At 35.7% G+C, this 26,377-nt stretch overlaps 1 long non-coding RNA gene across 1 annotated transcript in view; it reads right to left on the reverse strand.

Annotated features, from left to right (window-relative positions):
- LOC107651271 (uncharacterized) overlaps window positions 1-26,377 on the reverse strand; it is a 112,492-nt gene that overhangs the window by 42,688 nt on the left and 43,427 nt on the right. Inside the window, exon 2 of the long non-coding RNA XR_008916118.1 lies at window positions 1-22,803. This exon is cut by the window's left edge and continues 42,688 nt beyond it. This is a non-coding gene — a long non-coding RNA (uncharacterized LOC107651271). The remainder of the gene's footprint in view (window positions 22,804-26,377) is intronic.

Raw genomic sequence — 26,377 nt, forward strand, 5'->3', positions numbered from 1 at the left:
AGAGAATAATAACAGAGATTGAAGGGGATTTTCTCTTAGCCACCAGCTCTAGTCAGAGATCCAACTCCATTTTCTCTGGGATAGCTCTGCCTGGGAGAGAAGTGGTGTTCTTTTTTATCTGTTACCTCCCTCTCAGTTATCTGTCAAACTTTGATTCCTGATCCCCCACTAGTACACCATGTACAGTGTTCTTCTGACTCTGCTCACTTCACTTTGTAAATCTTTCCCCCTATTTTTCCTAAATCACCCTGCTTGTCATTTCTTAAAGCAGAGTAGTATTATATAATAAATAATAATAAAGCACATAATCATATACCATAATGTGTTCAGCCATTCTCAATTGACTGATGTCTCCTCAGTTTTGGCTACCACAAAAAATACTATAACAAGTATTTTTGTACAAATAGGTCCTTTTCCTATATTTAAAATCTCTTTGGGCTACAGACCTAGTACTAGTATTAATGGATCAAAGGATATGCACCATTTTAGAGTACTCTGAGCATAGTTCCAAATTGCTCTCCAGAATGGATGGATCAGATCTCAACTCCACTAACAGGATCTTAATGTCCCAGTTTTCCTACATCCCCTCCCAATATTTATCATTCTCCTTTTCTGTCATATTAGCCAATATAAACAGCTGTATGGCAGTGCCTCAGTTGTTTAAGTTTATTAACATTAAAATTCTCTAGAGACTGTATTTTAATTTATATGTGCATTAAATAATTCTAAAAGTTGGTCAGAGAAAGAAAGGCACAACTCATACATGTCTGTTCTCTTTACAAGCCTCCTCCCTCAGCCACCTGCTCTAGCCTCTCAGCCAGACCTCAGGTGTGCTGGAGTGCTCCCGTAGGCAACCCTGAGCCCCACTGGATAGGTACATGGTGGGAGTCTCCTAGCCAGCTATAGGGTTCACACACTATGGGCATGCCAGTGCTTTCCTCACCACCTTCTCTCTGCATGATTCCAAGGGAAAAGAGAACTACTTCTTTTCCCCAGTCCAATTTTAAGCTCCTGGTGCCATCCCTTTTCCAAGTCCTTCTGATTTGGCAGACCAATCTCAGGCCCAAATAGGAGGCTAGTCTTCTGGGTGTTGGGAATCATGTGGGACAAGAGACAAACATCTTCCTAACATGCACAGGGGGAGCCCTGGGGCTTCTGGTGCCCCCCTAGAATGCCCATGCCCCCCTTAAGTAATTTATTGACAGATAAAGCATCAACCTTTGTTCTTAATTCAATGAAAGAGGGAATTTAGAGAATAGTTATAGTCTCAAACTAAATATAAAGCTTTCTCTTTAAAATCCAGAGAAAGGGGGGCATCTTGGTTGCTCAGTGGATTGAGAGTCAGACCTGGAGATGGAAGGTCTTAGGTTCATATCTGGACTCAAGGCACTTCCTAGCTGTGTGACCCTGGGCAAGTCACTTAACCCCCATTGCCTAGCCCTTAGCACTCTTCTGCCTTGGAGCCAATACACAGTATTGACTCTAAGACAGAAGGTAAGGGTTTTAAAAATATAAAATAAATAAAATCCACAGAAAGAAAAGGGGTACAAGTTAGTGTTAAATTCTCACATGTGTATTTCTCTCATCAAGAATGAGAGCATTTTTTCTTATCACTATAAATGACTTAGATTTCTTCATGTGAAAATAACCTATTTATATCCTTTGGCCATTTATGAATTGGAGAATGACTTTTATTTTTATAAATTTGACTTATTTCTCCATGTATTTCAGAGATTAGAGCTTTATCAAAGATTCTTGCTATGAAAAATTTCCCAGCTTTCTGCTTTCCTTCTAATTTTGGTTGCATTTGTTCAGTTTGTACAAAACCTTTTAAATGTATTATGCCCTGTCTCTTGTCTGGTTCTAAATTCTTTCCTTATCCATAGATCTGATTGGTAAACTATCCCATATTCCCCCAATTTGCTTAAGGTTTCACTCTTCATGTTCAGATCATGTGTCCATGTTAACCTTATCTTGAGATATTGGTATATTCCCAGGGTCTGATATACCATTTTCTAAATTTCCTAACAGTTTTTGTCAAATATTGAATTCTTGATCTTTTGATTTATAAATATTAAAATACTATGGTCATTTATTACCAGATTTTGTGTACCTCATCTATTCTACTGATCCACCCTTCAATTTCTAAGCCAGTACCAGATTGTTTTGATGAATACTACTTTGTAATATACTTCCTTCTTATTGTTTTCATTCATTCCCTTGATGTTCTTGACCTTTTGTTTTCCAGATGAATTTTTTTTTCTAGCTCTATGAAATAATTTTTGGCCAGTTCAATTATTATAGTACTGAATAAGTAGATTAGTTTAGGTGAAATTGTTATTTTTATTATATTGGCTTGACCTACTCAAAGCAAAGATCATTTTCCCAGTTTTTTAGATCTGACTTTGTATTTTACAATTAAGTTCATAAAGTTCATGGATGTGTCTTGAGTGGTAGACTCCCAAGTATTTTATATTATCACTAGTTTAATTGGGATTTCTTTATTTTTGATGCTGAGCTTTGTTGGTAATATCTAGACATGCTGATGATTTATGTGGATTTATTCTATATCCTGAAATTTTGCTAAAGTTCTTAATTATTTCAACTAATTTTAGTTGATTTTTAAAGTATACATCATATTATCTGCAAAGTAATAATTTTGCTTTTTCATTACTCTTTCTAATTTTTTCAATTTTTTCTTCTCTTATTACTATAGCTAGCATTTCTAATATTGAAATTATAGCAGTGATAATGGATATTTGTTATGATTAAAATTCTGCAGAGATTGTACACTAATTTATATTAATAAGAGAGAGAAATAGAGAAAATCACATGATCACCTTGCCAAGCCTAATTAATCTGTTTGCCATGCTTCCTCTGTCAGTCAAAACCAAAACCCTAGCAAGAGTCTCCAGCTCCAAAAAGACCAAGAACTTCCTCTGACACCTTTCTTATAAAGCCATTGATGTCACTCCCTCTGCATCTCTCTGGAGACAGACTTGACCTCAGTCAGGACCAGAGTCCAGTCTTCTTGATGCTAGGAGTTACTCAGTACTTGGGCTCAGTCTCTTCTGGGAACTAAGGAGCTTAGAGACCTCTGGCTTCCTCCCACACTATGCATATCAAAGGATAGGGCCAATATGGATCAAAATGGATTTTCAAAGGGAATAAGGGGATACAATTTACATTAAATTCACACACATCCTTGCTTCATCCCTGATCCTACTGGGAAGGCTTCTAACTTGTCCTGAATATGCTGATAGTTTTAGATAGATGCATTTTATCATTTAAGGAAAGCTCTGTTTATTCTTAGGCTTTCTAGTGTTTTTAACAGGAATGGATGCTATTCTTTGTCAAAAGCTTTTTCTGCATCTATTGAGATAATTATATGGTTTCTGATGAATTTATCTACATGATCATTTAGGCTGAGTGTTTTCCTAACCTTTGCATTCATGATATAAAATCTACCTAACCATAATGCCTGATCCTTCTGATATATTGCTATGATCTCCTTGCTAGTATTTTATTTAAATTTTTTGCATCAAATGAAATAAGCAGAACTGGGAGAACCTTGTACATAGTAATAGTAATATTGGATGATGATTATCTAAAAACTTGGCTACTCTCAACAATGCAATAATATGGGAAAATCCTAAAAGACTTATGACAGGGAATGCTATCCACCTCCAGAGAAAGAACTGTTGGGAGTCATCTTTCACATCAGTGTATTTATGGTTTTATTTTGGGGTTTTGGTTATCTATGAGTTTGTTCTTACAACAATGACCAATATGGAATTGTGTTTTGCATGACAAAATTTAAAAAAATGTTTCAATATTCATTAGAAAGATTTGTCTATATTTTTCTTCCTCTTGTTTTTGCTCTTTCTGACAGCGATCAGCACCATATTGTGTCATAAAAGGAATTTGGTAGGATTCCTTCTTTACCTATTTTTCCAAATAATTTATATAGTATTGGGATTTTTCTTTTTATGTTTGGTAGAATTCACTTGTGAATCCTTCTGGCCTTGAGGGGTTTTTCTTAGAGAGTTAATTGATGGCTTGTTCAATTTCTTTTTCTAAAATGGAATTGTTTAAATATTCTATTTCCTCTTCTGTTAATCGGGAGAATATGCATATATATATATATATATATTTAAATATTCATCCATTTCTCTTAATTTATCACATTTCCTTGCATGTAATTCATGTAATTAGGTAAAATAACTCCTAATAATTGATTTAATTTCTTCTTCATTGGTGGTAAATTCATCTTTTTCCTTTTTGTTATTGGTAATTTGATTTTCTTCTTTCCTCTTTTTTTAAAAAAAAATTAACCAAAGTTTATTTTGTTAGTTCAATGGTTTTCTTACTTTTTTTGATCTCATCTTCATTAGGAGGTGCTAAATTATTCTTTTTCTAGTTTCTCTAGTTGTATGCCAAATACATGGAACTGTCCTTTCTCTAGTTTATTGTATTTAGAGATATAAATTTCCCCCTAAGTATTACTTTTGTGGTATCCCATAAATTTTGATGTATTGTCTCATTATTGCCATTATCTTCAAAGAAATTGTTTCTATAATTTGTTCTTGATATACTTATTCTTTTAGAATTAGATTTATTAATTTCCACTTTTTTCTTTCCATAGACTGAATAGAATGCAAATTCAATTGCAATATGATCTGAAAATTATGTACTTAATATTTGTTTTTCTTTGTTTTTGAGGGTTTTATGCCCTAATGGCCATTTTTCGTGTAGGTACAATGTACTCCTGACAAAAATGCATATTCTTTTCTGTTCCCTTCAGTTTTCTCCAGAAGGCTATAATATCTAATTTCTTCTCAAATTCTATTCACTTCCTTAATTTCTTGTTTGTTTGTTTTTGGTTAGATTTATTTAGTCCTAAGGGGGGAAAAGTTGAGATCCTCAACTATTATAGTTTTATTATTTCCTGCTTTTAAGTCATTTTTCTTTAAAAATGTAGATACTACATTTGGTGGATATATATGTTTAAAATATTGCTTCATCTAATTAAATGAGGAAGGAAATAATACTTTTAGCAAAATATTATTTCCTTCCTCATTTAATTAGATCTATTTTTTGCCTTAGCTTTGTCTAAGATAATTATTACTACTGTTGTTTTTTTTTTTTAATTTCAGCTGAAGCATTATGCATTCTACTCTAGCCCTTTACTTTGTGTATGTCTTCCTGCTTCAGATGTGCTTCTTGTGTTTCTCTTTTATGGGTAACTTCATCCCATTCATATTTACAGTTATGATAATTAACTATGTATTTCCCTTCTTACATTTACATTTTTCATTATTATCTTTCACTTTTCACTCTGTTCTTCCTAGTAAGTGGCATAATAAGTAAATTAATCTTGTATGGACCAAACTGTTATAAATTACTAAGGTTGTCAAGAATTAACCTATCATGGGTGGTGGATGGATGACAGGAAGCCAACTGTCATGGTCAAACCTGAAACTGCTATTGATACAGATAATTCTGATATACTCATCTGTTATACAGATGGTGGATTAAAGGCTTGCTGCAGTTTGATCAAATCTAAATTTATTCATCTCTATGAGGAGAGACAGGGATAGGAGACAGGATTAAGGAATAAGACAGGATCTCTTAAATCTATCACTAAGATTTCTAAATAACCCAACACCCCAAACTCCTCTTCACAGAGCTTCTTTATATCTGCAGAGCAGATCTGACTTAAACTACACTTACTGGCTAAAGATAATTCCTCTATCTAATCCTAAACTAAAACGACATATAATACTGATAGAAAAATTGAATCAGTTTCTTTCTCTCTCTTCAGAAATCAGGCAAATAAGCAAGACTTCTCATAGTTAGTCTTCTTGTCTCAGCTCCACTCAAATCATCTGTCCTAGTTGACACAAAACTGCTCTTCAGCAATCCCTATAGCTCATAGAGGAAAAACTCTCAGTAAACTCTTTTTCTCTGTTCAGTATATTCTCAACTCTCAAATAAAAGTATCTAAAGTAACCAAATCTTCTGTTTTCTCTCAGAGGAAATATTCAGTCACCTGCTCTCCAGAGGAAGTTCAAGAGACACTCCCAGAATTCCCTGATGTTCACTTATGCTAACTTCTTATAGAGCCCACAGAAAACTTTTTCTGTCTCCTTTCTTAAAGGGGACAGCATAAAAGTGGACAAACTCTTTCTCTGATCTTAAAATCTATTCTTAATGAAAGCTAAATAAATTCTTACCACAACAGTGGTTTACTTTTGAGCACCATCTCCTCAAACCTGTCTTCCCTTCTATTAGTCTCTTCCTTCCTCTTTTCTGCATCCCTTTTTTTCCTTTCCCTATAGGAGAAGACAGATTTTTATATTCAATTGTGTATGTTATTCCCTTTTTGAGTCAAATCTTATGAAGATTATCCTTCCCCTCAATTATAGTAGCTCTTTCAGGCATCTTTTATTTCAGATAATTCACCCCACTGTATGTCTCCCTTACCTCTTCTCCCAATGCAGTCTATCTTTCTCATCTCAATTTTCTTTTTGGGGGGTAACATCCCACTGTAGTTAATTCACACTTACATCCTCTCTCTCTCTCTCTCTCTGTATATTCCTTCTATTTGCCCTAATATTGATAATGTTCCTAAATTTCAAATATTGTCTATGTAAGAATGTAAACAGTTCAGCCTTATCATGCCTTATGATTTCTCTTTCCTGTTTACTTTTTTGTGTTTCTCTTAAATCTTCTGTTTGAATGTCAAGTTTCCTATGTAGTTCTGGTCTTTTTGAAAGTTCCCAATTTCATTAAATATCCATTTTTTCCCACATGAAGAATTATACATATTTTTGCTGAGGTTATAATCATATCAACTTTGCCCTCTGGAATATCATATTCCAAGCTCTCCAGTCCTTTAAAGTATAAGAAGCCAAATCTTGTATTATCCTGACTATGACTCAATGAAATGTGAATTCTTTTTGACTGCTTATATTTTCTCCTTAACCTGGGAGTTCTGGAATTTTTCTGTATCATTCCTGGGATAAAAGAAAACTTTCCATTTCTATTTTACTCCCTGATCCTAGGATACCAGGGCAATTTTCCATAATAATTTCTTGAAACATAATGTCCACGGTCTTTTCTTTTATTTTCAGGTAATCCAATAATACCTAAATTATCTCTTCATAATCTTTTTTTTACCAGGTCAATTGTTTTTCCAATGAGAAATTTCACATTTTCTTCTATTTTTCCATTCTTTTAATTTTTTTTTTTGCTGTTTCTTGAGCAATGCAAGTGGAGTCAAGTGACTTGACTGAGTTCACACAGGTAGAAAACATGTATGATCAGATTTGAACCCAAGTCCTCCCGTCTCTAGCCCTGACTCTTAATCTACCAAGCCACTTACATTTCTTAAAAATTAGGGGAGGAAGGCATTTATTTATTTATCACTAAGTTTCTGTACCTCCTTTTCCATTTGATCAGTTCTACTTATTTTTTCTTTGGTGAATCTCCTTTTCTATTTGTCCAATTCTACTTTTTAAGGACTTAATTTGTCTTTGGCAAATCTTTGTATGTACTTTACATTTTTTATACTTCCTTTACCAAGCTGTTAACTCTTATTTCATGATTTTTTTTTTGCATTACTCTTTTTCCCCCAATTATTCTTCTCTCTTATTGGATATTTAAAGTACTTTTTTACTTCTTCCAAAAGGTCTTTTTGGGCCTGTCTCCAGTTCACATTTTTTTTCACAAGGTTTCACTTATAGACATTTTGACATTGTTCTTTTTTAGGTTTGTGCCCTGATTCTTCCTGTAATCATTAATAACTTTCTATTATTCAGCTCTCTTTTGTTTTTGTTTTTGCTAATTTATTTTTTAGTTTATTAATAACTTTTCACTATATATTAAAATTGGACTATGTTCCTGAATTGGAGAAGTCATTGCCCCAGGCTTCTTCTTGTGGGTTTTGGGGCTTTGTTTCTAGCTTATATGAGTTTCAGAGTCTAGCTGCTGACTTGACCTGGTGGGCGGGGGGACTTCACTGTAGACTTGCATCAGAAGGGGGTCCTTATTGATTGATTACATGATAGGGGACCTTGGTGCTTGCTTGTTCAGTTGAGGGTCCTCAGCTGCTGGGTTGCACAATGAGGGACAGCATTGCTAGCTTGCCCTGGGGTCAATGCCTCACTGCTGGCCAATCCTAATGGTCAGACCTCACTGCTGGCTTGCCCTAGAGGTAATAATTGTTGCTGTGGGAGAAGGTCTCACTTTTGACTTGCCTTGGAAGTGAAGCCTTGCTGCTGGCTTGTACCAATGGAATGTCCTCAATAATGGCTTATTCAGTGGGGGGGCCTCAGTTACTGGTTTGTACAATGAAGGACCTCACTGTTAACTTGCCCTGGGGATGGGGCTTCACTATTGGCATGCCTCATGGAGAGTTTTGCTTGTGACCTTCACTGGGGACAAGCCCACTGTAGGCTAATGTCCAGCTGAGGCCTCCCTGCTAACCTCCACTCTGGTTTGCTCTGGGTTGAGGTTCTCTGCTATGGGGGCAAGGTCTGACCCTTCCTCATGGGATATTATCTTCCTTTCCTAAGGTTTCCCACTTAGGACTGAGTTCCCCTCCCTTCCAGGGAAATGAAACTTTTCCTGCCATTTTCCTGGGCTTATCTGGGATGCAAAACTGCTTCATTGCTCCAAAATTTGGTAAGAGACCTCATTTTAAAGTGGTTTAGAAGGAAATGTGGGAGAAATGTATACCCAAATAATTGTATGCCCAAATCTATGCTCTTTATTTTATAAATATAAGAATCTAAAGATATAAATTTTCCTTTGATTATCACTTCTGCTGCATCCCATAAGTTTTGGTATTTTGTCTCATCATTTCTTAAATAAATTTATTTCTATAATGTATCTTTGATGCACTCATTCTTTAAGATTGGGTTACTAAGTTTTCAATTAATTTTTAATCTTTGTTTCCATGTTCCTTTATTAAAAGTTAACTTTTGTTGCATTATTATATGAAAAGGGTACAATATTTCAAATTTTCTGCATTTGACTACAACTACAATTTATGACCTAATATATGGTCAGTTTTTGCAAAGGTGCCATGGTATTGCTGAGGAAAAGATATATTCCTTTCAATTCCCATTCAAATTTCTCCAATTATCTATTTTTTGGTTGGATTTATCTAGTTCTGAGAGTAGAAAGTCAAAGTCCCCCACTATTATAGTTTTTCTATTTCCATCTATAATTCATTTGCCTTTTCTTTTATATATTTGGATGCTATAGCATTTGATGATTACATTTTAATATTATTAGTTCATTATCTGTGGTACTTTTTAACATAATGTAATTTTCCTGCTTATCTCTTTTAATTAAATTTTAGTTTTAACTTTCCTTGAGATTATGGTTTCTACTTCCATCAATTATATACACAATAAATTCTGCTCCATCCCTTTATTTATTTTTACTCTGTGCAAATCTCTCATTTTTAAATGTTTCCTGGACTTTGAGCCATTCTGCTACCTATTTCCATTTTTAATTCATCCCATTCACATTCAAAGTTATAATTATAGTTATTTATTTCCCTTCAATGTTTATCCTTCTCTTTTTACCCCATTCCTCCTTAGAAGTCATATAATATGCCTCTAAGCACTGATTTGCTGATCCTCATACATTCTAAGAGTTTAATTCTCTAAGTTAAGAAGATTTTTCTACCTATCTAGACATATGTTATTCTCTTTTTAACCCAATTCCAGTGAGAATAAGGTCCTTTGCTGCTATTCCTTCACCCCCAAACCTGCAAAAGGTGTACCATTCACACCTCTTTTGTGTGAGATGATCTATACCATTTTACCTCTCTCTACCCAATTTTATTTTTAAGTATCATTCCATTATAATTAGCTCAACCCAAAGTGCTTTATCTTTGTATACTATTTATTTTTTAATAATATTCTTTCATTACAAATATTTTCCCATATAAGATGATAAATAATTCCTTTATTAAATTAAATCCTTATTCATTAAATCCTTATTGTTATATTTGAAAGTCAAATTTTCTGTTGTGATGGGTTTTATTCTAATTGGGTCTCACCCAAAGTATTGATTCAAACTGACCCAATTCTGAGGAAATAAGCTTTATTTTAAGAGAATATAGTAACAGAGTAGCTAATATAATAAGTAATGCCAGGTAAGGAGGTGTGGTAAATAAAGATAGAGGAAGAGTAAAAGAGTAAGTAAGAGTTTTCAGGAGTGCTTTTTATCTAGATTACAGTTTGGACAGTTGTTGCCCTGTGTCTACAGGGGACTGATGTCACTTTTCCCATGGTTCACTTTGGTCTGTGTGGCTTTACTCATAGTTTACTCTGGCCACTTGAGTGGAGCAAATTGCAGTGTAAATGGGATGCTAATGATATGTTAAATACCCTGGGGCAACTTTAGGTGAAGTTTTGCTCTTTTCTGCACAGACTCTAAGAAAGGCAATGAATATAGAAATTGAGCATTGTTTGAATCCTGTCCTGTGTGAAACTGAACCACCTGAACTTGCTATTCAGAGACTCCCAACCAAGAACCTAGTATTTTATATCTAAAGATTGATGTGTGGAGTTTTCTCATAATTGTGAATCTAAGCAACTCATATGTCTTATATAAAAGATAGCCACATTCTAATTAAATTGATTCTATGTTCTTTTCATTGTGTACAGCTGCCTTGTGGGGTTTGTGGGACATTTAAGTTCAAATCATTCAGTTCTGAATTTTTCTTCAAGAATTTCTGGAAATCATTTAGTTTCTTTACATTTTTTTCCTTGCAGGCTTACACTCAGCCCTACTTGGTAGGTTATTCTTGGTTGCCAAATCAGCTTCTTTGCTCTTCAGAATGTTATATTCCATACTATTCAGCCCTTTACTGTAGAAGATGCTCAGCCTTTTGTTATACATTACACTGTGTGGATTATTTCTTTCTAGTTACTTATAATATTATTTTCCTTGAACTGAGAACATTGAAACTTAGTTATTATGTTCCATTGAGTTTTCATTTTAGGAATTCTTTCAGAGAATAAGTGTGGGATTTTTTTTTCTATTACCCTCTAATTCTAAAACTGTTCCTTAATAATTTCTTGAAGCCTAATACTTAGACTCTTTTAATCATGACTTTCAGGTAGTCCAACAATTCTTATATCTCCTCAATCTATATTTTTTTTTAGGCCAGTTGTTTTTACAATGCAGTATTTTGTGTTTTCTTCTATTTACCCCTTCTTTTGTTTTATTTGTTGCTGTCTTATGAAGTTATTAGCTTCCCCTTACTCAGTTTAATTTTTAAGGAGTTATTTTCTTTGTAGTAAGTTTTTGGTTCTTGTCCCCCCTCAATTAGTTGTTTGTTTTCATAATATTTTTGCCTTATTGATTTTTTTTCTAAAATTTTCACCAACTCTCTTTGATTTTTTAAAAATTCTTACCTTTCATTTTAGAATCAATACTGTGTATTGGATCCAAGACAGAAAAGCAGTAAAAGAATAGGCAACAGGGATTAAGTGACTTGCCCAAGGTCATAGAGCTAGGCCAAATTTGAGCCAAGGACCTCCAGTCCCTCTAGACTTGGCTCTCAAACCACTGAGCCATGTAGTTGCTACTCTCTTACTGATTTTTGAAGTCTTTTTTATTTTTAGAACTTCCAAAAACTCTTTTTGGGCTCAAGACCATTTTACAATTTTTTAAAGCTTTACAAGTAACTATTTTCACTTGCATTCTTCTGAGTTAGAAACTTGATCTTCATCACCAAAGTGATTACCTTTAGTCATGTTCTTTTTCTGTTGTTTATGGTTTGTCTCTGTTTAATAGCCTATTTCTTGGCTATTAACTTTATGTTCAGGTCACATTCCTCTCTCAGGGCATGGAGGATAATGTCTCAGGATTCAGTTTTTTTGTATTGTTTTCAGAGCTCTATCTTTGTATCTTTGACTTTTTGGTTCTTCCAAAATGCTATGATCCAAGGCCATATATGGTCACTGTTCTTTTGGCTTATTTCTTGGTTTATGAGTGGGTATACCTCTCCACCATTAAGCCATGACCAGAGCTACCCATCTCCCCACCACTGTGAACTGGCCCTCATTCTCCCACAGCCACAAACATCAGTTCTCCCTTCTGCCCTAGAACCAAGATCAGGGACTCTGCTCTCTTGCAAGTAACTATAATTAGTCCTCTCCATCCAAGAACCATGAGCAGGATCCCTGCCCCTCTGTGACTATACTCAACAAAGGATGCTGTCCTTGCCTTTAGCTACATTCTGGGACCAAGCGTAGTCAATGTCCTTTGGCTGCGAGTAAAATGCCAGCAGAGGACCCTAATGATTTTCCCAAATCAGCTGAATGACCCCCCCCCATACCACTCCCCTTTTCCACACAAGTACACACTTACACACTGTGGGGCAAAAGTGTTCTCTGGCATTGCCACTGACACAGCTGACCCCAAGCTTTCTGTTTGTTGATGCTATGGTATCTGCACGTTGCTGTGGGCCAACCACCATCCCATTAGGTCAGATGTTTTCTAGTGTCCTCACAAGTTGTCTTAGGTTAGATGACTGCTTTACTGTGATTTATTTCTGCTACTCTAAAATTCAATTTAAGGGGGCAGCTGGGTGAGAGAGCCAGGCCTAGAAATGGGAGGGCCTAGATTCGAATCTGATCTCAAACACTTTCTAGCTGTGTGACCCTGAGCAAGTCACTTTGCTCCCCATTGCTTAGACCTTACCGCCCTTCTGCCTTGTAACCAAAACACAGTATTGATTCTAATATGGAAAGTAAGGGTTTTAATAAAATTCAATTTAATTAGTTAATTTAATATGTTATTTTAAGTTATTTGGAGGGGAATTTGGGAAAGCTGGGTAATTTCCCATCTTATTCCTCTATCTTCCCATCTCATTAGTCTTTTCAAAGAATTCATCTTTGTTTTTTTTTTATTTCTATGGGTTTTTTTTAGATTTCCAGTTTATTTTTCCTCTGTTTTTAATGGCTCCTCTTTTATGCTTATTTTAGATTTGTTGGATTTCTATTTTTTAACTCATATTCAGTATTCATTTCTTTTCTGTTTTGTTGATGTATGTTTAGAGGGATATAACTTTCCTCCCAAGGATCAATTTAGCTGAATGAGATATTTCCATATGTTGTTTCATAATTATTTTCTTTCACATAATTGTTTCTATGATATATTCTTTAATCCACTAATTGCTTAGGATTTCATCTTTGTCTCCATCTGGGTTGTTGTCTTTTGTTTGTGATCCCTAAACCCATCACTTTTTATTGCAGTATAATCTGTAAAATATATATTTTGTGCCTTTCTCTGTGCCCTAAGACATGGTTAATTTTTATAAAAAGTCCCACATGGAATAAAATATATGTATAGTCTTTTCTTCAATCCCATTTAGAAGATACTATACATTTTTTAGCTCTAGTCTTTCCAGCAATTTGCTCATTTGTGCATTTTCCCTTTTGCTTATCTTCCTGTTAGTTTTATCCCAAACTGAAAGAGACTTTAAAAGTTCTTATCATTTTACCATCTATAGATATATTATTTTTTCCAATCAACATTTTAGTGTATTTTTTCCCATTTCACATAGAAACAAATTTTATCATTTGTTTTCTGACATTTTGTAATCCAAATTCTCTCCCTCCCTCCTCCTTCCCTCCTCCCCAAGACAGTAAGCAATCTGATATAGGTTATACATATGCTATATTGATATTCATCATATTATAAAAGAAAATACATGTCACACATACAAGAAAAAAACTCTTAAAGGAAAAAATTGAAAAACGGTATGCTTCAATCTACATTCAGACTCTATCAGTTCCTTCTATGGAGATAGATAGAATTTCTTATCCTTAGATTTCTCTTGGGATTCTTGCATTGTTGATGATCACACAATCTTGCTGTTATTGTGAACAATATTCTCCTAGTTAGTTCACTTTAGTTTGCATCATTTTCCATTATATAATCATATACCATTACTTGTTCAGTCATTCCTCAATTGATGAATACCTGCTCAGTTTCCAATTCTTTTCTACCACAAAATCAGCTTCTAGAAATAATTTTTTTTACAAGTAGGTCCTTTTCCTCTTTCTTGGGGATATAGATCTAGTAGTGGTACTGCATGGTCAAAGGGTATGCAGCTTTATAATTCTTTAGGCATAGTTTCCAGTTGCTTTCCAGAATGATTGGATCAGTGCAAGTTCCATCAGCAATGTATTAGTGTCCCAATATTCCCACATGTCCTCCAATATTTATCACTCCCCTTTTTTGTCATATCAGCTAGTCTTACAGGTATGAGGTGGTACCTTAGTGTTGTATATGCTTTTTTTGTTTTGCATTTCTCTAATCTATAGTGGGTTTCGGAGTGTTTTTTGTTTTTCACTTTGTATTTGTCTAATCTATAGAGGGGTTGGAGAATTTTTTTCATGTAATCATTGTCTTAATTTCTTTATCTGAGGATTGATTGCTTGTTCATATCCTTTGATCACTCATCATTTAAGGAATGTTACTTTGTATTCTTATAAATTTGACTCAGTTCTGTTTGATAAATGAGATCTTTGTTATAGAAACTTGTTATAAAAATTTTCTGTAGTGTTTTGTTTATTTTCTAATCTTGGTTCATTGGTTTTGTTTGTGCAAAATCTTTTTAGTGTAATGCAATCAAAACCATCCATTTTATATCTTATAATGTTCTCTAAGACTTGTTTGATAATCAATCCTTCTCCCATCCATAGGTCTGTCAGAAAAACTATTCCATGCTCTTCTAATTTGTCCATGGCATTTGTCTCTAAATTATGCATCCCTTTTGACTTTTTTTTTTTATGGTATAAGGTATGAGATGTTGGGCCATCTCTAGTTTCTGCCATATTATTTTCCACTTTTCCTAATATTTTTTCTCAAATATTGAGGTTTTCTTCCAAAAGCTTAGATCTTTGGTTTTATCTAATACTATACTCATTTACTACAACCCATTGCATTGATCCACTACTCCTTTTCTTAGCCAGTACCAGATTGGGGTCTTTCCCCCTTAGACCAAGTTTAATACAACTATAAAAATATCAGTTGGGCTCCAGCCCCTAGCACTGACTATGGTACAAAACAAACATTGTTAAGATAGTACAAGGTCATTGGTGTGAGAAAAAGAGATGCTTAAGGGCTAAGTTAGCAGGGGCCAAGATGATGCTCTGAGGGAAGGAAGAAATCAGGAATGCTCTGATTCCAGGCCCATGCAGAGAGGACATGCCCAGCTAACCCCACAGTATCTTGGCTCCTTCTATGAAGGACCTTTCAGTTGAAATCATGGGGAAGGGATCAAGCACATTTTTTCTTGACCTGCAGACAGCAGCTAAGTGTACCCTTGGACCTCCTAAGGTGAGATATCCCCTCAATAGAGAGCAGCCCACTACTGCTTGGAAAAATATTCCTTACTCCTCCCTTAACATCTAGCCTGACTATGCCCCTTCCAAGTTACCAGATAGCAGGACACACATCAGCAAGTTTGTGAACTGGAAGGTCTGAATTGTCTGCAGAGAAGCCACAGGAAGATCGTTGGTGGCCAGATGGCCAAGGATCTCCTCATCAGTGATGAAGAGACTGTTGAATGAAATTCCATCACCTGCCTTGAAACCCCCATCATCAGTACATTGAGAATCATACACCAATGGGGTCTTCTTAAATGTGTTGATTTAGGCAAGGTGACAAAAGTGGGAGTCCACTGAAGCACCAATCACTTGGCAGTTGAGTTTCTTCTTCTCTTCATCTCAAGTCACTGAATTCAATAATCTCCCTGGAACCCATGAAGGTCAAGTCTCAGGGGAAAAGAACAGCACAACATTATTTCCCTCTGTAGTATTAGTGATCTGGCAAAGTCACTAAATCTCTGAAACTGGGGCTGGGTACCCAATCTTGGCAAACATGCTGAAAGCAATTGGAGAAAAGCTGAATGAGGTGCTAGGCTCCCACACTTCAAGCTGGAGGAAGAATGAACACGTGAGTATGAGAATATTGGAGAAGGCTTACCAGATTATTTTGATGACTACTGCTTTTTTGAAATCAGGTATGGGTAGGCCCGCTTTCTTAATATTTTTTCAATATTTTCAATATTTTTCAATAATTTCTTTGACATTCTTGACTTTTGTTCTTCCAGATGAATTTTGTTATAATTCTTTCTACCTCATGAAATAATGTTTTGGTAGTTTGATTGGTATGGCCCTGAAGAGGCAAATTGTCATTATATTGGCTCAACCTACTTGTGATTAGTTAATGTTATTCCAATTGATTAGATTTGACTTTGTGTGACAAGTATTTTGTAATTGTGTTCATATAATTTCCAGGTTTGCCTTAGCAAGTAGACTCCAAGGTATTTTATATTGTCTACAGTTATTTCATTCATTTATTTATTTAATCCCCCCCCCCCAGGGTTACATGATTCATGTCGTCTCCCTTCTTTCCTTCCACCTCCAATGTGTTGACAAACAATTCCACTGGGTTTTACATGTATTATCACTCAAAACCATTTTTCATATTGTTCATTTTTTGTTAAGTAGTCTTTTAAAAACAAAACCACAAATCATATACCCATTTAAACATGTGATAAATCATATGTTTTCTTTTGCATTTCTACTCCAACAGTTTTTTCTCTAGATGTGGATAGCATTCTTTCTTCAGAATTGTCCCGGTTCATTGCATTGTTTTTAGTAGCAAAGTCTATTCCATTTGATAGTCCCACAATGTTTCAGTTTCTGTGTACAATGTTCTCTTGGTTCTGCGTATTTCACTCTGCATTAGTTCATTATTATGTTTTTACAGTTCTTAAAGCAATCAAGCAGTTCATCATTCCTTATAGCACAATAGTATTCCACCACCATCATGCACTATAATTTGTTCAGTCATTTCCTAATCAAGGACATCTCCTTGTTTTCCAATTTTTTGTGACCAGAAAAATGCAGCTATAGATATTTTTGTACAAACAGGTCCATTCCCATTCTTTTTAAATCTCTTTGGGGTACAAAGCTAGTAGTAGTATTGCTGGATCAAAAGTATTTGGGGACACAATTCCAAATTGCCTTCCAGAATGGTTGATCGTTTCAAAAACTCCACCAGCAATGCTTTAGTGTCCCAGTTTTGCCACATCTCCTCCAACATTTATTATTTTCTTTTACTGTCATATTGGCTAATCTGCTAGGTATGAGTTAGTATCTCAGAGTTGTTTAGACTTGCATTTCTCTAATCAGGAAGGATTTAGAACATTTTTTTCATATGATTATTGATAGTTTTGATTTCTTCATCTGAAAACTGCCTATTCATATCCCTTGACCATTTGTAAATTGGGGAATGACTTGGTTTCTCATAAATTTGACAGCTTTTTTAATAATTTGAGAAATTAAACCTTTATCAAAGAAATTATCTATAAAATTTTTCCCCAGTTTGTTGTTTCCCTTCTAATCTTGGTTGCATTTATTTTGTTTGTACAAACCCTTTTTAAGTTTAATGTAATCAAAATTATTCATTTATATATTGTAACATTCTCTTGTTTGGTCTTAAATTCTTTCCTTCTCCATATACAGACAGGTGTACTATTTTACATTCACCTAATTTACTTATAATATAACTCTTTATGTTTTAAGTCATATACTAATTTTAAATTTATCTTGGTATATAGAGTATGAGATATTAGTCTAAAACTAATTTTTGTCATACTCTTTCCCAATTTTCCCAGCAGATTTTGTCAAATAGTGAGCTCTTATCCTAAAAGCCAGAATCTTTGTGTTTATCAAACGCTAGATTGCTGAGTTATGTACCCCTAGTCTATTCCATTGATTCACCCTTCTATCTCTTAGCCAGTACCAGACTGTTTGGATGATTACTGCTTTATAGTAGTTTAATATTACAGTTATTTAAGACAAGATTTCTCTCTTTCACTATCTACATTCCCTTTCTGCCTACTCTAGGTACTCACTGTTTACTAATCCCCCTTTATTCTTTGCATTTATGAAGTCAAAACTTCTAAGATACCTTTTCTGAGTACCTAAAAAAAGTTTCTGTCTCTTTATAGATTTTGCCTTTTTTTCCTCATTGTGCCTCACTCCCAGAGAAATACCATTTCCTGAAGATAGATAGGACATTGCCCCACAGCAGAATGCCTCCCCCATATGCCTGATTGTGCAGTCCACTGCTGACATATACCCTTATCCATTTCCCATTTCAACAAAATCTCTCTGAATCTGTGTCCTCCCACTCTTCTAGGTGCCAATTGACCCAAGGAGTTTCAATTTCCTCTCTTCTAAGGCAGAACAAGAGCTATCTCCAAACACCAAATCCTTACAGGCAACTTCCAACACACACACACACACACACACACACACACACACATTTTCCCTCAAAGAATCTCCCTCTCCCCCCAGAGGAGTATTAATTAGTGGCATCCCTCCTACCAGTGTCATACATCTCTCCCCCTTCCTCCTCCTTGCACTCTCCCGATTTGTAATTTAATCCCACAAAAAGATTTGATTCACTTGTAGATGAGGTACCACAAGTTTCAGTCCACAATACTCTAGGCCATCTCCCTACCATCACTTCCCTCTGATTTTCATTTTCATCTTTTCTCTTTGTATATATGTCTTCTTTATACATGAAAGAAGTCTCTTAATGACTTCTCTGCTGTCACTTATTGTTGTCCTTGGCTACTATATTCATTCACCCCTATGTTTCTGTTGTCTAAGGGATTTGAGAAGCAAATATTCTCTTTTGAGAATGATTTTCTTTCTAAGGCTGTTTTATATGCCTTTTTATATTGACTATCCACCTTTCCCATTATGGTTAAACCTGGATTTTCAGATTAGGGTAAACTTTGACTGCATCTTTATCTTCAGTGTTCTTCACAGCACATTATTTCATTCCCACCCATTTTCTGACCAGTGTGGAATAATTTATGCTCCTGAATTTCCTATTCTTTTTATTTTTAAGGTCTTTTCTCCTAGTTGCTTATTATAGTATGTTTTGTTTCTCATTAGGATTTTAAAATTTAACCACCTTGTGTCTTGCAGTCTGTTCCACCCGCCCATCTTGGGGTGCCATCTATGGATTCTTTCTTTTGGCACTTTTTCTGTATCTATGTTCTTCTAGGAGGCCTATCTATGCAACCTGACTTCAAGATCAATATTTTTTGCTTGTTCAGAGATGTGTTCTTTTAAAAGATATTTTCAGAGGAAATTTTTTATTACTTTTTTGATTTTTTTTTTGGAGATTGTTCACCTCTGTATATTCCCAATCATTTTTTTTTTGTTTGCTTGGTTTTTTTTTAAGTGATTGTAGTTTTGTTTTGTTTTGTTTTTTTAGGAGGGAGGGGAGACTTGCCATGTGAATTCAATTTTTTTCTATTATGCTCATTTCTTCTGTGCATGGTATGTTTCCACACATGTCTCAAAATTCATTGCAGGGACCTCTGCATTGTCAGTTGTTGAAACATTTTTCTTTTATTTTACAGTATTTATTAATAGATTACTAAACTCATTTACTAGATCCAGAGACCATATTTCATTCTGCTATTACTATATTTGTTGTTGGTTAATCTGTTTATACTAAAGATCCTTGAACTTTGTCCTTAAGTTTTTGGTAATTTCCTTCTCTTTTATTTTCTCCTATTGTTCAGTTTCTGACTCTTTCCCCTCTGATGGTGGTTTCTCTGGGGGCTGGATCCCAAAGCATCTCAGTCTCCTCTTTATGTCAGATAATTCATAGTTCATTAACCTAAATTTCTGTCCCAGTGATTCTTCAGGGGGAAAGAAATGAACCCAGCTGAATGCTAGGATATATTTTAGGCTTGAAGTACCACACAGGTCTATATAACCAGTGTCCTATCCCATCCCCTCTGTTCCTCTGAGCACTGTTACACTTGGTGCTATCTTAGAATGGGAAAAATTCTGCCGTTTGGAGTTTGGACATCCCTGGTGTTGGGGAGAAGCAGGGATTGGTTTATATGGTTTAATTTTATTAAGAGCCCTGGCATATGTCCTGCCCCATTATCTCTATTCTTCTACTCTTCTACAGAGCTCGATCACAGCAAAGAATGCTGCCAATACACTGTCATAGCCTCAGTATATATCTACAATTTGGAGTTTGAATCTTTAGGTACTGGAAAGAGAGGGAAAGGGATGCAGTTGCAGATTTGCTGCTGCAGTGAGTGAGGGGTACTCAGTAAGCATGAGTTATGTGTTAGTTCATGGAGTTTTTACTTTCTTTAGCTTCTTAGTGTTCCAGACTATTCATTGCCATCTCACTATTTGTTTTGGAGAGGTCTGAGAAGTTGTGAGAATTAGGGAAAATACCTTCCATCCTGTTGGCCACATGAACTAGAAGTCCAATTTTATTTTCATCACATCTCTTGTATACCACCCCTTCCTCTCTTACAGAGCGCTGCCACTCTGGAAGAGGCCCTCATCATCTCATTCCTGAACTTTTGCAATGTTCTGCTCATTGGTCTCCCTGCTTCAAATTTCAAAGTAATTTTCCTTAAAAGCATAGGCATGATGTTGTCATTCCTCTATTCAATAAACTCCAATGGGTTCTGTAAACCTTAAAATTTCTTAGACTTATAAATGTTGGAAATTTCACCATTGGGAAATTTCATACTTGGAAATTTTCTTACTGATAGTCTATTGGAATGTGAACCCCATTGGCATGGGAGGTTCCTCCTCCTCCCTTCTTAAGATTACTTTAGGACAGAAATCTTTTGCTGAACAATGGAAAGGGCTTTGACCTATGCTTAAGCATAGAACAGGAATTTCTTTGAGTCATGATTGATTTTAGAATTGATACAATGGAGATACTTGGAATCAATCTCCACCCTACTCAGTCCTAACAGGATTTAGGAAGGGCTGCAGCATAGATCAAAATTTAATTATTCCAATCTCTACCCTACTCAGGGTAACAGGATTTAGGAAGGGCTGTAGCAAAAGATCAAGATTTAATTATTTGAGAATATGACCTTCAACAGACATGTGCAAAGCCACAGACCTCTGGGAGGTCCTGGGTTAAGCTAGAGCCACCATTGGCACAGGGAAAATGATGGACAGTGATTGGTAGATGTGAGAACTGAGGGGAGGGAACTTGGATGGTTTTCCTTAAAGATAGAGGGGTCTGAGGACTGAGGGGGGTGGGAGAGTTTTGGCTCTGAGTGGTTGGAGAGGTGCTCTGAGAAACTTGCTCTGAAGGAAGCTGGAGGTGGAGGCCCCGGAGACTGTTTCTCCATTTTGGTCACGTGAGTAATAGGGACTGATCTCCTTTCTTTGCCCCAGCTATCTAAGGGCTTGGGCCTTTTGGTCCAGCCTAAACAGAGGGGGTATTTAAGCCCTATTCCCTTCTCTCCCCTTTCTCTCTCTCTCTCTCTCTCTCTCTCTCTCTCTCTCTCTCTAATTCCTTTCTTCCTCCTGTTTGTAATTAAACTCTATAAAAGGCTGACAGCTGACTTGAGTTTTCATTTAGGAATTACATAGCTGAATTCCTTGGCGACCTTAAATTAATATATATCAGTCTTTTAAAGTGATTTCCTTGTCACAGTTCTTAGCAGTTTCAGGATTACATACAAAATCCTGTTTGGGATTCAAAATTCCCTCCTACTTTTCCAGTCTCTTTATACCAACCACTATCCTGCATCCCAATACTCTGACACCCAGGAACACTGGCCTCCTGGTCATTCCTTGATTACTATAAATCTCCAATTTCTGAGCATTTTTACCTGTTGTCCTCTTTTCAAATGTCTTTCTCTTCAAACTCTGTATCTGACTTCTGTGGTTTCCTTCATGTCCCAGCTAAAATTCCTCCCTCCATATAAAAGTGATTCTCTTGATTTCCCCTTGGTATCATTTGTTTGCATATTCCCACATACCCCATTAGATTGCAAGTTCCTTGAGAGCAGGGATTGTTTTTTTGTCTTTTGTATATATGTATGTAATCCCAAGTTAGCCCAGTTCTGGGCACATAGAAGATGCTTAATAAATGTTTATTGTCTTGACTTAGAGTACAATAATATCCTATTACATTCAAATGCTATCATTTGTTCAGCCATTCCCCAACTAATGGATATTCCCCTTGGTTTTCTGTTTTTGACACAACAAAGAGAGCTGCTAAAAAAAAAGGGAAAATATATAAGACATTTCATTATTGCTTTGAGCTCTCTGGGTAATGGGCCTAGTAGTGATGTTGCCAAGCTTGAGGGTATACACAATTTAGTCATTTTTAAAGAACAGTTTCAAACTGTATTCCAGAATGATAAGATCAGTTTACAGTTCCATCATGCTTCATTGATTGGCCTATTTTCCTGTTGTCCCTCCAATATTTTTAATTTCACTTTTTTGTCCCTTTTGCCAAATTGATGAGTATAAGATAACCCCAGAGTTGTTTTAATTTGAATTTCTATAATTATTTTTAAAATATTTTATTTTTTTCCAATTACATGTAAAAATAATTTTAAATTTTCATTCTTAAAAATTTTGAGTTCCAAATTCTCTTCCTCTTTCCCACCCTCGCCCCTCCTTCATTCCTGCCCACTGTGGAAGAGAAGATTACATACTTCATTGCAAAGACTTGATTATAAAAACACCATGAAGGAAGATGATGGAATGCTGCTTGCCAGAGTGGGATGGGCTAGAACTTCTAGCTGAGAAAAGCAGCTGGACAGTTTGAATCTTGGTTCTTTCTTTCTCTTCTGGCAAGGAGGAGTGAAGAGTATTACTCTTAGCTGATGTGAATCAGAACATAACCATTATCTTTTCATTAGTGGATAGTGATTTTTTTTCCCTGTAGGAAACAGAAGAGACTATTCACTCAAGAAGATCTTAAACTGACATCTTATATAACTATGTATCCCTCTAGATCAGGAATCCAACAGCCTGACTCTACATCTCTTCAGGGATGCTGATCCTCAGACCTGAGCCATCAACCCTTGAGTGGGAATTTAGGATAAAATAGTAGTTAGGAATTTCCTATTTTCCCCCTCTACCCACATGCCCAATTTCCTTATATTTTTAAAGAATAAATAGTTATTACTTAGCAGAGACTGAGCCTCAATTTGCAGTTAAAACCAAAGAGGGAGAAAGAAACATCTTCCTTTCCCTCTAATGTTCTAGGGGAGATCAGGGCAATCATTTTTAGTGAAGGAAACTAGAAACCAGAGACTGAAGGGGAACTTTCCTTCTTACCTCTCAGCTCTGGACCTTTGGTCATACCTCTTCTCTTCCCTTGTGCAGCTCTGCCTGGGGTGGGGGGGAAGTAGTGCCTTCCTCTTATCTTTCCCCTCTCTTATTCAAACAATTATAAATTGGTTCCTGACCCTCTAGGACAGCTTGGTATCCCAGCAGATTACAAGAATCCATCTTTCAACTGCAAGGGGGTGACAGTTGGAACATCTGCGCAGAATAGCCATCTTGAGGACAACTTTGGGTATAAGCTAAAGCTTATAGACCCTGACAACAACATCAACATGTGGCAGATTCTGTTTTGGGCAATGGTGGTTATGGCTTTAGGGTTATATTGGACATATTGTCTAATATATAATAATGTTACTGCAATGGTTATGGACAGGATTGAGATGATAGGAAATACCACATCTTTCATAAACATCACTCCATTCAATAGATCTTTTCTGTGGCAGTCAGTGACCCAAGCATTATGTACTTCTGATGGCCACTATCCAGACCCTGACATGTATTAAGACTGTTCTTAGAATGATTGTACCTAAGAAGAATGCTCAAGTTTTAATATTGATAGCAGACTGGAAGACCTATTTAAGCAAATATCCATTTTTAACAGAAATTTGTAATGACTACAAGACTAGGAAGAATAATGACAAGTGAAGTGATGGGGTGACTGGAGAGATAAAAACTGAAGATCTAATTGACAAAGATGGGTACTGGTTCTAACAATGATAAAGACATGACACCTGTGTTTGATGGAGCAACTAACAATATTGATACAGTTAGCAAGCCTAGTAACATCACAACACCTGAAAGTCACAGGGGCACACAAAATCATGCCTCTATGTGACATGACTAGACTGACATAATTCTGGAATCCTTCATACAAAAATTCATAAGTCCTTCACCATTCAGGACTTGGAATCTTTGGAAAAGAGATTTCCAAAATTTATTTCAGAACCTCATCATTGTGTAAAAGAGCTGAAACATGCATTTAAAGTTTATGAACCAGACTTTGAGGACATAGAATTGATTTTAGGGGAGGTATTTAGCACACATGAGGAGAGACAGTTTCTAGAGAAGATGTGGCAAGATGAAATCCTGACTGATTGACCTAGGGCTCATGGGAGAGAAGATTTTGATTTTGCAATCTTTTCATATCGAAAAAATGCAGGGAAGATCTTCTCCAAGCAATAAAGTCATTCTGTGATTGCCCAAATTCTTGGAGTAAATTTGATTGGATGAAGCAAAATCAGAATGAGAATCTAGCAAATTTTATCAACCAGCTCATGGAAAATGTTGGATCCATCCTAGGAGTTAGTAGTATTCCCAAGAATCAGGGGCCCATGAATGTAGACAATTCTTGAAAGGCTGCAACCAACATATGAAATATATTTTATGAATTTCTTCCCAAAATTTGATTTGATTTCAATTGCTGATCTGAGAGACACTACAACTTACTTATATGAGAACCAAAAAAAACAAGAAAGGGGAAAAGATGAACTGAAACAGAAGTTTCAGGAAACAAATGAGTCTCTAAAGAAAAAAGAAATAGATGATGATAAGCAATTTAATATAGATTTTACAAGTGCAGTCATGTAAAACATTTTTCCATGTTAGTCATTTTGAGGAAGAGATCTGAAACAAGAAGAAGAAAAAAGTGAAACATATTTTTTGGTCTGTATTCAGACTCCATTAGTGTTTTTTCTGAGGGCAGATGACATTTTCATTGTGAGTCTCTGAGATTGTCTTGGATCATTACATTACAGAGAATAACAAGGTCACAGGGTACACTATTCTTCTGGCTCTGCTCACTTCATGTTGTATCACTTAATGTCTTTTCATATTTTTCCAAAAATCATCCTGCTCATCATTTCTTATAACACAATAGTATTCCATCACAATCATATGTCACAATATTTTTTTTATACAAATAAGCCTGTGTCTTTTTTTTTTTCATCTTTTTGGGATACATATCTATCTAGTAGTGGTATTGCTGAATAAAAGGATAAGCACAATTTTAGAGTCCTTTTGGCATAGTTCCAAATTGACCTCAAGAACAGCTAGATCAGATCACAGCCCTGTAAATCATGTATTAATGCCCCAACTTTCCCGCATCACTGTCAACATTTGTCATTTTACTTTTCTCTAATATTACCTAATCTAGTAGAAATGAGGTAGTCCCTCCAAGTTAATTTCTCTAACATAATTAGAAGGAAAGTTTTTCATATGGTTATAATTAACAGATTTCTTCCCTTGAGAATTACCAGTTCTCATACTTTGAAAATTCATCTATTGGGGAATGGTTTTTATTCTTATAAATTTTAATTGATTCCCTATCAACATAGATGAGGTTTTTATGAGCAAAAGTGGCTACAAAGATTTTTTTTCCCCAGTTAATTCTTTCTCTCCTAATCTGATGGATTTGTTTGTGAAAAAACTTTAAAATTTGTATGTATTTCCCTCCACCATATTATCTTAAATTTTTCCTCTCTTTGCTTTTCAACACCTCTTTACATAGAAGATGAGTAGCACAGAAAAGGAGTATCAATGCTCTATGTTTAATGCAAACATCCTTTCTCTTCTTCCTCTTACCCAGATCCTAATCACAAGTTCCTCCCCTGTTTTTATTTACTTTTAAAAGTAATGATCTTCCCTCTGAATTTAGACTTTGTTTTCCTTATGACACTAATCCATCCCTCGAGCTCCCTTTCCTCTTCTTGTCTTTCCCTTCTCTCTCTTTCCTCCTGTTTTCCAGACTCTTCGTATATGAGCATAGATTCTACTCTCCCTTGGCCAGTTCAGATTGAAAGTGAAGTTTCAAGTGGTACCATTTCTTCCTCTTTTCCCTAGCATATGCTCTTTCTCCCTTTCCTTCCTTCTTTTTAATATCACAACATAAAACCATTCTCATGCCTTACATCTTATCTGACATTACAGTACTTAGGGTGGTGACCTTGTGCTATGCCCCACTCCCTAGAATTATTGCCATGCCCCATCCCCTCCAGAGATGGAGTGCCACCCCTCATCTTACCCCAGAGACAGGGGAGGGAGAAAGGGAGAGGAGTAGCTTGAGCCCTCTGCTCAGGAGAGTAAGGTCTTCCATTGAGCTGCTGGGCAGAGCTGCTTCCAAGAAATCTGTACAGTTTTATATTATTGATATGTGATATTCAGCCTTA

Source organism: Monodelphis domestica, chromosome 2 (assembly GCF_027887165.1).
Source record: "Monodelphis domestica isolate mMonDom1 chromosome 2, mMonDom1.pri, whole genome shotgun sequence".
NCBI lineage: Eukaryota > Metazoa > Chordata > Mammalia > Didelphimorphia > Didelphidae > Monodelphis > Monodelphis domestica.